This window comes from Babylonia areolata, chromosome 20 (genome assembly GCF_041734735.1).
Source record: "Babylonia areolata isolate BAREFJ2019XMU chromosome 20, ASM4173473v1, whole genome shotgun sequence".
In the NCBI taxonomy this organism is placed as follows: domain Eukaryota; kingdom Metazoa; phylum Mollusca; class Gastropoda; order Neogastropoda; family Buccinidae; genus Babylonia; species Babylonia areolata.
Genome location: NC_134895.1, coordinates 28,128,185 through 28,140,644, shown reverse-complemented (window position 1 = coordinate 28,140,644; position 12,460 = coordinate 28,128,185). Strand labels below are relative to the sequence as shown.

General features: G+C 46.6%; 1 protein-coding gene across 1 annotated transcript in view; it reads right to left on the bottom strand.

Moving 5' to 3' along the window:
- The window catches only part of LOC143295370 (coiled-coil and C2 domain-containing protein 1-like), a 286,204-nt gene extending 274,428 nt beyond the window's left edge, over nt 1-11,776 (bottom strand). The window contains exon 1 of the mRNA XM_076607032.1: nt 11,669-11,776. The gene's annotated coding sequence lies outside the window, so the exon portion shown is untranslated. The remainder of the gene's footprint in view (nt 1-11,668) is intronic.
- Between the last annotated feature and the right edge of the window lie 684 nt (nt 11,777-12,460).

The window sequence follows — 12,460 nt, the reverse complement described above, 5'->3', positions numbered from 1 at the left end:
CCTTCCCACTCCGTCCAAAGCCCAGTCTTTGAGGTTGCGCCGACACCCGCGCCACCCTCCCTCCTCACCCCTACTCCCTAGTCGGCGCCTTTGGTCCGCGACACCGCATCACCCGCCCCAGTCGTTGAAACACGTGCGGTTATGTGACGTCTGCCGCAATCCCCGTGCTGAGCGGGGTGGCCTGTCTTTCAAGTCATTCCCCATCTCCCCTTCCACGAACGCAGCTGACATAGATGGCGGGACTTCGGAACGTAAACTAGGGAAAATTTATGCTAATGCGAACTTTGATCATGCCGGCTAACATGCCGAGAGTTGTATTGTCCTGTCTCCCCAATCTCTCTGTGACGTAAACGGGTGAACCTGTCATCACAGAATGTTATAGAAACAAGTGGGTTGAATTGTAGCGAATCAGATCAATCTGTTGAATTGGACGAATTGGGATTAAGCAGTGAATCTGTCAGTCATTCAGTAGCGTCATTAGGACAAGCAAAGATTGGTTATTTCAGTTCAACTAGTTGGGGAGTGAGTGTTGTAGCTTGGAATAGTATGCACAGTATGTTGTGGGGAGGGATAAAACCAGTCAGCAAAGCCAGTTCTTACCTGTCTCCCAGAAGAACTGACTGACACAGGGTGACTGATCAGTGATGTGAGGAGCAAGGAAATCCCTGTTGGGTTGTGAGTACACAACTGTAATGGTTTTATGTTATGTTGATAACTTCGTTGTGTTGGGAAACTATGTTTTATGTCAGTGGACAGCCAGTTTAAGTTGATCTTGTGGCTTGTGGAAAGAAAAGGGGTTAACGTGTGAAAGCTACCCACTGAGAGAAGTACTGGCCTAAATCTTTTGAGCCCCCCCCCCCCCCCCCCCCCCCGGACCCCCCTTCTATTTGGTTACAGATATCTTGTTCTGTATTTTTGATGTATTACTTACTTGTTTTTGTATGTAATAGGTGGTGTTGGTTCAGTGTGAACTGAACAGGTCTATAGGATAACACATTATCAGTGTGTGCTGAGGGTTTTTCATGTGTGTGTGTGTGTGTGTGTGTGCACATGGGGGTAACAGCAAGTGTTGTGGAACACATGTTTGATTGGTTGGTTGTGGTAACATGTGTAGGAGTTGTGCTATGTGTCAGTGGTTTACTTTGTTCAGACAAAGTGGGAAAGCACATTTTAATGTGATTAATGAGTTGGTTAACAATGAGAGCACTGAGGGTCAGTGCTATATGGTTGCATATTGCTGTTTACCAGAGGTATGTTGGAAGTAATGATTTCCACACATGTACTTGTGTCAGTGGGACACTTTGTGATGGCAAAGAGGAGATTTGTTTGGAAATGGTAACACAGTTTAATGGAATGATGGGTAACATGAGCTGGAGCACAGGGTTGTATTGGTCAGAGATATGTTTTGTACACAGTATGGTAATTGGTATGTCACTGCTGGTGGCAGGTAAGCTTGATGAAGCTTGTATTTCCTCACATAGATCTATGTGTGAGAGGAGTGCATACTGGTGGATATGTGATGAAAGGTGCTGAGAGGGTATAGGCCTTTTATGTCAGTGATGTCCAGATATTTGAGATTTTATCTGACCTGGGTTTTGGTTGTGTGTTTGTGTTCCAGGTGTGCTGCTTTAGAGGAAGTACTTGAAGTAGGCAGTGTGTGCTGCCTTAGTGTGTGTTGCTTTTGCTAAGTAGGGTGAACTGCTTAGTGTGTGTGCTGATTTCCCATGTATATTGTAAAAGTAAACACTCTATAAAAACCACTCCATGTGGCCCTGCTATTGATGTGAGGAGAGAGTGAGTGAGTGCATCATTAGTTGATCCTATACCCCCCCCCCCTCCCCCACCCCCCCCTGCATAACTCCCCTCTCTCTTAGAACGAACCAACCACACTCTCAAACATCTTTTTACAATAGTTTTAAAGTTGATATGAAAATTGAGTATTTTGTTAAACTAATAACATGTAGAGCCAAGTAAAAATACTTCTAAACGTCGTATGAAGTGAAAAGGACTTCATTTTCAGAAAAGTCAAGACTGGAATTTTTTTCGTTTCATCAATTCAAGGGTATTAACTCGCATGGTTTACAATTTTTAACTGTGAATTCCGACTGATTCTGTGGATATTTTTATGGTAGTTTGGGGCATAATCCAGTAAGTGATGAGGTGTTCACAAATCTTTCTCTGAATAAATATTTAACGGTCTCCTTCTCCAACTTTCCATCACATGTTATCGTGTATTGTCGATTGAATATAGGATTGAACGGGCAGGTCAACAACTTGAAACAAAATGGCGTCGTTCACGTTCGCGAAGAATATGAGCACGCACTTTAAATGTGTATAAATATGTGTACGCAATTGATTTTTGCCCATGACCTTCAGGGCTCAGCCAATAGATCTATAAAGTCCACTCGTCGTATTGATTTTAGTATTTTCCGAAAAAGACCACTTGGGCGAATGAACATAGTGAAAGCCCTGTATACAGAGTAAAACACACAAGCTTTTTATGTATTGAGTATAATTTCAAAATGTAATGTTTAAGATGAGAAAGATCAGTTGAAAGCAAATTAAGTCCCCTAGCGTTAATTACTGATTAATTTCCCTTTTTTACTATCTGCACCAAAACGTTTGCAAAATAAATAAAACTTCCATGCTTAGCAAAAGCAGTTTTTTACGCCTAATTTGGTGTCAACTGACAAAGTATTTGCAGAGAAAATGGCAATGTTAAAGTTTACCATGGACACACAGACACACACACACACACACACACAGACAACCGAACACCGGGTTAAAACATAGACTCACTTTGTTTACACAAGTGAGTCAAAAATGAAGAAAAAAGAGGGGGGGGGGGGGGAGATAGGGAGCGTGTCGATACTCCCCCGTGTCGATACTCCCCCGTGTGTGTGTGTGTGTGTGTGTGGTCATTGTTGCTGCTGCAGTTGTTGTATTTTTCTTCTTCTTCAGTTTAGCGTCTTTTAACCATTAGTGTTATTTGACAAACATAGAGGAATAGCTACTGGTGAGGGAAAAGTAACTGTTCACGCAGTGTGTGTGTGTGTGTGTGTGTGTGTTTGTGTTAGATAACGTATAATTGGTGAAATTTTGTGTAAAATATGAGATTACAATATAACATCCTTAGAACGAAATACTAATGATAACAGTAAGCGAACTTGACTAATCAACAATTAAAGATTTGAATCGGTATGATTAAGCACTGATGAGCAATATCATGTAACTTGATGTGATTTGCAACATATAAACAGGGGAAAAGATATTAATTGATTTGTTTGATATATTTAAGGCATATGGTTTTGGGGGTAGGGTTATACGTATTTACATGCCGTGGATTGTTCATGTTTTCGATTTTATTTATTGATTATTTTCATACACACACACACACACACACACACACACACACACACACACACAGAGAGAGAGACTGAGAGAGACTCGGAGAGACAGAGAGAGAGAGAGAGAGAGAGAGAGAGCGTTCCACCGCTGTAAAATTTAGCATGGATAATTCATGTTATATAATTTGTAATACATATGAAATAAAAAAGAAAATTAATCAGTTGTGTGTGTCGATTTCTGCTCGTTGCATTCTTGTTATATTTTCGTTTTGTTTTCGTTTTTATTATTTTCATACACACACACACACACACGCGCACGCACGCGCGTGTATACACTGTTGGACTTCGATATGCTATCACCAACCCGTATATATATATATACTGGTGTACTGCTAGCTTTATCAGTGGATTGGTGACATTTCATTTGATTTGGCGACATTTCAGCGTTCACTTAGTAACCGTTGGTTTGTCGTCTTTATTTCTTTCACTGACAGTCCATGACTTCAACCGTTTGCTTTGCTTTGTGGGGCACGTGGGGTTGGGAAGCTATTCCATGTATTTGAATAGTAACTAAGCTCGAAAGCATGTCTGTGTTCCCCCGTGTCTATATTCCTCCCGTTAGTAAGGTCAGGGGCATAGCCCTTGCTACTGGTACCATGTAACCCAGTACTACCTGCCGCATGTGAAGTCTCCCAACGAGGGACTAGGCGGAGGACGAAACGGAAGAGGATGACCAAAGGGCAGGGGGAGCTCTTATCCTTGGCTGGAAATCCTCCTAGGAGACGGAACTCTGATGAAAAAACCTGCGCCTGCCGAGGCCGTTCTAACGCGGCACTATCTGCACCTGTGGGACTCTGAGCGTCGGTAGGCGAGAGAGTGGGGAAGGGACTGCACAACTCTTCACTAAAAAAAAAAGTCACCTATGCTGGTCAGGCAACCAGGCTAATGTCGGAACGAGCTAGTGGTAATGGGGACAGGCAGAGGATGCTGCTGGCAGTTCCTAGTCATGACTCTGCACGCAGGCGGCTGTGGGGTGACGGTCGTCCGCCATAGACTGGGGCAGCGTCAGAGCAGCCCTATTTAGGGACAGCACTGCTCTCCCCACACGGGGAAGGGGAGATAAAAGGATCCCTAAACAAAGCCTGCCTCGCCTAGTACCTAGTAGGAAACCGCACCTACTTGGACATCCAACACTAGCAGTCGAAAACAACAGAAGAAAAGAACCAGGAGTCATTCCCTGACTCTGGGTGCCTGGAATGTTTGCGCCCTGTGGGAAAGAGATGACAGACCAGAAAGGCGCACAGCACTCATTGCTAGAATGCTTGATCGCTGCCAGGTGGACATAGCAGCCCTGAGCAAAACCAGGTTTGCCGGTGAAACCCAGCTGGAGGAAGTTGGAGGTGGCTACACCTTCTACTGCACTGGGTAGCCAGAAGGCACCCCAAGAACCTCAGGTGTGGGCTTTGCCATACAAACCAAACTTGCACGACAGCTTGACAGCCTTCCACGTGGGATAAACGATAGGCTGATGACCCTGCGTCTGAAGCTGTCCGAGGATCGCTTCGCCACAGTCATCAGCTGCTATGCCCCGATGATGACCAACCCTGATGACATCAAAGAAGCCTTCCACGAGGAGTTCAGCCACACCATTTCAGTGGTAGACAGAAAGGACAGGCTGGTCATCCTTGGGGATTTCAATGCCCGCGTCGGCGTGGACTTCTCCTCGTGGCCAAAAGTCCTAGGACAGCATGGCACTGGTAAGTGCAACTCCAACAGACTGCTTTTGCTCTCGCTCTGCGCGCAGCATGGACTGACCATCACCAACAGCCTCTTCCAACAAGCGGACAAGTACAAGAACACATGGATGCACCCCCGCTCCAAGCAGTGGCACATGCTGGACTTTGTGATTGTCCAGCAGAGGGACAGAGGTGATGTTTCCAGTACACGCTGCATGAGAGTAGCAGTCTGTTGGTCGGACCATCGCCTTGTACGCATTAAGATGAACATCAGACTTGCACGCAAGCTCCAACCAGCCAGGCAGAAACCCCCTAGGAAGCTGAACATCCACAGCCTCCCCATCACCAAGGATGTGCTGCAGCAGCAAATCCAAGTAGCTCTCCAAGAAATTCCTGCATCGACTGATGTAGAAGAGGTATGGAGCACCTTTAGAGATGCTGTGTACACAGCAGCAGCTGACACACTCGTCTTTGTACAGGGGAGCCACAAAGACTAGTTTGACGAGAACGACTCTGGAATCTCCAAGCTCCTGAACACACTGCATATACGGCATCAGGATCACATTTCCGATAAAGACTGTCAGAGGAAACAGAACCAGTACTTGCAAACCAAGCAACTCGTACAGAAGAGGCTGCGTGAGAGGAAGAACACCTGGTGGGAGAGAAAGTCCGAAGAGCTTCAGTCCGCTGCTGATGCTCGCGACACGAAGACCTTCCATGATGGTCTCCGAGCTGTGTATGGGCCGAGAGTCACAGGATCAACCCCTGTCCGAGCCTTGAACCAGACCACCCTCCTGACAGACAAGAAAGACATCCTTGCCCGCTTGGCAGAAAACTTCAACACCCTCCTCAACAGGGACTCGTCCGTATCTGACGAGGTACTTGCAGCCCTCCCACAGCTACCAGTCAAACTCGCTAACTGCCCCTCCCACCAAGGCCAAGACCCGGAAGGCCCTGAAGCTGACAACGTCATGGAAAAGCACCAGGAGCAGATGGAATCCAGGCCGACATCTACAAGTATGGACAGGTTCTCAGCCTCCTGCAGGCGCTTTGGACTCACCATCAGCCTCAGCAAGACCGAGTCCATGTATCAACCAGCTAGCTCACAGAACGTCAGTGCCTCCCTCCCACCTGCAATCAAGATCGATGACAGAGATCAAGTCAGTCGACAAGTTTTGCTACCTGGGCAGCACCCTATGCAGCAACGGAGCCCTTGGTGCAGAAGTGACGCTGTGCATCACCAAGGCCACCTCCGCCTTTGGCAGGCTCAACAACAGGCTGTGGAACAACAAAGGCATTAGGATCAGCACCAGAATCAAAACCTACAGAGCTGTTGTGCTGACCACCTTGTTGTACTGTTGTGAAACATGGACGACGTATCGCCGTCACATTCAACAACTTGAGCAGTTTCACCAGAGATGCCAACGAAATATCCTCGGCATAAAGTGGCAAGACAGGGTCTCCAACTTCCAGGTCCCAGAGAGGAGCGGCCTGCCCAGCATCGAAAGCCTGCCGATCCAGTGCCAGCTACGCTGGACAGGACACGTTCTCTGCATGACAGACACCAGGATCCCGAAGATGCTACTGTATGGCCAGCTGAAGGAAGGCCACTGCGAACTTGGAAGACTCTGCAAGCGCTTTAAGGACACCCTGAAGACAAACCTCAAAGCCTGTGACATAGACATCGCTTCCTGAGAAACTGATGCCTTTGACCGCTCTCGCTGGAGGATGCTGTGCTCTAGTGGCATCAAGACATTTGGGAAGTGCTGTGCATCCAGAATCGGCCTCTTCTCCCATATGAGGACACACACCGACAGATAATCCTGCCTGCCTACTCATCCGTCGGTCTCCCCACACCCCCACCCCACACACATACACACACATTACCCAGGCGTGAGGAGGGGTTCATAATGATTTCCCGAAAGTTTTATCAATTTGCCATTCAAATATACTTGTCTGCCAAAAACGAATTACGGTATGAATATACCAGAGTATGATTAAAAAAGACACTGTTTTTATATTGTCAAGAAAGTGTGTGATCAACAAAAATGGTATGTTGTTATTAAAGAAGTGTCCTATTTGACTAAGATTAGGTTTGTAGAGCTTCATATTATATCACTCAGTCTTTTACTATCAAGAATGACCAGAGCTAAAATGTACCCTAGCATTACAGGCGTTCTGTTACTGACCTATTTCTTTTCAGTGGTAATTTTCTTTCCAGTTAGAATTTTTTTCCATAAAGTCCTTCTTGGTTTTCTTTGTAAATTGTGACAAATTACACTGATTAACTCTAAAACCATCATCAATACTGAATATCATATCGCAGCGAAACAGTGTGAACGTGTGTGTGTGTGTGTGTGTGTGTGTGTGTGTGTGTGTGGTGTTCACCGAATAATGTATTTACTGTGTGTCAGCGGGATGCACACAACGTATATGTCTATGTATAAGTGTGTGTGCGGGCAGAGAGAGAGAGAGAGAAAGAGAGATAGAGAGAGAGAGTGGCAGAGAGGGGGAGACAGAGAGAGAGTGGCAGAGAGGGGGGAGACAGAGAGAGACAGAAAGAGACACAGAGAGAGAGAGAGAGAGTGGCAGAGAGGGGGAGTGGCAGAGATGGAGAGACACAGAGAGAGTGGCAAAGAGGGAGAGACAGAGACAGACACGCACAGAGACACAGAGAGAGAGAGAGTGGCAGAGATGGGGAGACAGAGAGAGAGAGTGGCAGAGATTGGAAGACAGAGACACAGAGAGAGAGAGAGTGGCAGAGAGGGGGAGAGAGAGAGTGGCAGAGATGGGGAGACAGAGAGAGACAGAGAGAGAGAGAGAGTGGCAGAGATGGGGAGACAGAGAGAGAGACAGAGAGAGAGAGAGTGGCAGAGAGGGAGAGAGACAGAGACAGAGAGAGAGAGTGGCAGAGATGGGGAGACAGACACAGAGAGAGACAGAGAGAGAGTGTGTGTTTCAGAGATGGGGAGACAGAGAGAGAGAGACAGAGAGAGAGAGAGAGTGGCAGGGAGGGGGAGACAGAGAGAGAGAGTGGCAGAGGGGGGGACAGAGAGAGAGTGTGGCAGAGATGGGGAGACAGAGAGAGACAGACACAGAGAGAGAGAGAGAGTACAGAGAGAGAGAGTGGCAGAGAGGGGGAGACAGGCACAGAGAGAGAGAGAGAGAGAGTGGTAGAGAGGTGGAAACAGAGAGAGAGAGAGAGACAAACACACACAAACACACACAGAGTGGCAGAGATGCGGAGACAGACACAGAGAGACAGACACACAGAGACAGACACAGTGAGAGAGAGAAAGAGAGAGTGGCAGAGATGGGGAGACAGACACAGAGAGAGACACAGACAGAGAGAGTGGCAGAGAGGGGGAGACAGAGAGAGAGAGAGTTTGCAGTGATGGGGAGACAGACACAGAGAGAGACAGAGAGAGACAGAGGGGGAGACAGAGACAAAGAGAGTTTGCAGAGATGGGGAGACAGACACAGAGAGAGAGACAGAGAGAAAGAGAGTGGCAGAAAGGGGGAGACAGAGAGAGAGTGGCAGAGAGGGGGATACAGAGAGAGAGAGAGAGAGACGGAGAGAGAGACAGAGAGTGGCAGAGAGGGAGAGAAAGAGAGAGACAGAGACAGAGAGACAGAGAGTGACAGAGAGGGGGAGAAAGAGAGAGACAGAGAGAGAGTGGCAGAGATGGGGAGACAGACAGAGAGAGAGACAGAGAGAGAGTGTGTGTGTGGCAGAGAGAGGGATACAGAGAGAGAGACACACACAGAGAGAGACAGAGAGAGAGAGTGGCAGAGAGGAGGAGAAAGAGAGGGACAGAGACGCAGAGAGAGTGGCAGAGATGGGAAGACAGAGAGAAAGACAGAGAGAGAGAGTGGCAGAGATGGGGAGACAGACAAGGAGAGACAGACAGAGAGACAGACAGAGAGACAGAGAGAGAGAGAGTGGCAGAGAGGTGGAGACACAGAGAGAGAGAGACACAGGGAGAGAGACAAACACACACACACACAGAGTGGCAGAGATGGGGAGACAGACACAGAGAGAGAGACACAGAGAGAAAGACAGAGAGAGAGAGAGTGGCAGAGACGAGGAGACAGAGATAGTGGCAGAGAGGGGGGGACAGAGAGAGAGACAGACAGAGAGAGTTTGCAGAGATGGGGAGACAGACAGAGAGAGAGAGAGAGTGGCAGAGATGGGGAGACAGAGAGAGTGGCTGAGAGGGGGAGACAGAGAGAGAGAGACAGAGAGAGTTTGCAGAGATGGGGAGACAGACAGAGAGAGAGAGAGAGTGGCAGAGATGGGGGGACACAGAGAGAGAGAGAGTGGCAGAGAGGGGGGAGACAGAGAGACAGAGACAGAGTGGCAGAGAGGAGGAGACAGAGAGTGTGGCAGAGAGGGGGAGACAGAGAGACAGACAGGCAGAGAGGGGGAGACAGAGAGAATGGCAGAGAGGGGGAGCCAGAGACAGAGTTTGCAGAGCTTGGGAGACAGACAGAGAGAGAGTGGCGGAGATGGGGAGACAGAGAGAGAGAGAGAGGCAGAGAGGGGGAGACACAGAGAGAGAGACAGACAGAGGCGGCAGAGAGGGGGCGACAGAGAGAGTGGCAGAGAGGGGGAGACAGAGAGAGACAGAGAGAGAGAGAGAGTGGCAGAGATGGGGAGACAGACACAGAGAGACAGAGAGAGAGTGGCAGAGATGGGGAGACAGAGAGTGGCTGAGAGGGGGAGAGAGAGAGAGAGAGAGGGAGACAGAGAGAGATAGAGAGTGGCAGAGATGGGGGGTACAGAGAGAGAGAGACAGAGAGAGAGAGACACACACACACAGAGAGTGGCAGAGAGGGGGAGACAGATAGAGAGAGAGTGGCACAGAGAGAGAGAGGCAGAGAGGGGGAGAGACAGAGAAACAGAAAATGAGACGGAGAGTGAGTGAGAGAGAGAGAGAGACTGACACAGAGAGAGAGAGAGAGACTGACACAGAGAGACAGACTTACAGAGAGAGAGACAGAGAGCGGCAGAGAGGGGGAGAGACAGAGAAACAGAAAATGAGAGACGAAGAGAGAGAGAGACAGAGAGCGAGCGAGCTTTTGCCATCAGATACACTGAGTCGTGATGAAAAAGTCTAAGTCCGTGTAACACGGCCCGGACTACAAGGCAGCGAGCCCACACAACAGCGGGCCCAACACACGTCGCTGCTCAACTCGGAACGCGGACGGCTGTTATGAAGAGAACACATAACACATTCATCATTCTACAACACAACTTTGATCAAGCAGAAAGCATTAACAGTCACAAATATATACATTCATCTGTATTTGACTGTTTTTTTATCTTTGTGAGAGGGACTATTGACACGGGGTAGTATCGACACGGGGGAGTATCGGGCTGACCCCGTGATCACCCCCTCTCCCTACAACTTGTGCGTAGGTTGGGGGATTTGGAAGTCTTGGGCCGATCACCAACTGCCCTTTTTGGAAAAAAAAAAAAGCTCTCTTCCCCTCTCTTTGCGCTGGCAACAATCTGGGCCTGTGCTCTCGTTGTCAATTCTTACTCCCTTATTTATGCAAGTCTTTGTCTGTCATCTCTGTCAATAGTGTCATTTTGTCTTTACATCGACTAGACTTTACAATCATTGGTTTTGGTTGTCCATGTGCGTATTCTGTCCAGTGTGCTCGTATAATGTCGTCGTCATTCCTGGTTTTGTGTCCGACAGTGCTGTTTAAATTGTCCACTATTGTCTTCGCACATGTCCCAAAAGATTTCTTTGACTCTTTTGGGAAATTCCTTGAAAAACGTAAGTTATCTACACGTGAGAAGTGCTCAAGTCTGTCTGTGACTAATTCAAACTGTCCAATTTCCTGACTCATTTCGTTAACAGTGGCCGAAAGTTCTTGTAGCTTCTCTTTCCCATCATTTGATTCATCAAAGAATTGTTGAATGTCTGATGTCATGTTGGTAACTGTCATGTGCCTTGGTTTTGGTCTCATGTCTGTCACATCTTCAGTTAATTTCTTTACATTACTGTTTTATTTGACCCAGTTCCTCGTTGATTTCTCTCAGGTTGTATCTTATCAGTCTTGTTTGAATTAGTCTATTAACCATGTCATCCTGCAACTGCAGGCTACTCACTACCCCTGTGTTTGTCACATTCAGTTGTTGAACTGTCCGTCACTCAGTGTTGGGGCCAGGGTTTGTCCCAACGTCACCACTGAGGAGCAGCCTGCGCAGTGACAACACTGCATCCTTCACCGCAAAAAGCGGAGAGAAGCACTGGCGTGTACATTGCAAACTAACAACTGCCACTGACACACAGCATATGTAGGCTCTCGAATGACAATTAACATTTTGCAAACATTGCAACACAGACTGTTCGTCAAGGCCATCACGATGCAAAAACAAATGAAAGCCACAACAACATCAGTGGATGAAATACGATGTGGTCTACTGTCTCTCTCACCGCTCACCTGTAGTTGCACTTCACGGAAATGTTTCTGTTACACATTCGACTCACTTTTCGTTCCCACAAAAAATACCGATAGCGGCCCTCCAAGTCAAAATGTCAACTATTTTTCAGTATCTTCTTCACTGACCTGTTACAAACTGGATCACACAATGCTGGTCTAAAACAGTCTGGCATAACTCTAAACAAAGCAGAATTCCCTGCACATTCGTTGACGTGAGCTGCTGTCTGACCGCCATTACTCATCATGTGTGTGTGTGTGACAAGACAAAACAAATTCTTTATTATCGATGATAATAGATAAGCACTGGCGCGCTTTTTTCCATCCAGTCCCCGCCCTGAAACAGGGTCTACACTACACAAAACTACATTATATATGTCATTGCATACACTACACAATGCTACTTAAAGTCATAGAATGCGAATACTATGCTACATAAAAGCATAAGCATGGTAAAAATAACACACACACACACACACACACACACGTAGGCACAAGCATTGTATTAATAATCGACAAGAAAAAAAAACAAATACAGAACACACACTCCCTCTCCCTCTCTCTCTCTCTCTCTCGCACACACACGTAAGCATACATTGTGTATGTTTAAAAATACTATACTAATGTGAATATAAAACAGTGTGTAATAAAAAAAAAAATAATAAAATAAAATACACATAGCAATAACAGGGGGCCGGGGAGAGAGGGGGGGGGGGGGGGAGTGCTCATTGCCAAAGGAAGCATAATTCAGTATAATAATAATAATTATAGTCATATTAAAAATAATTATTATTATACTTTTTAACATTAATATAATTTTTTTTTTTAATTCTATATTTTAAAAAATAAAATAAAAATAACAAAATATAATAATAATAATAATTATAATAAAAAAACATAATAACAATAATAATAATAATA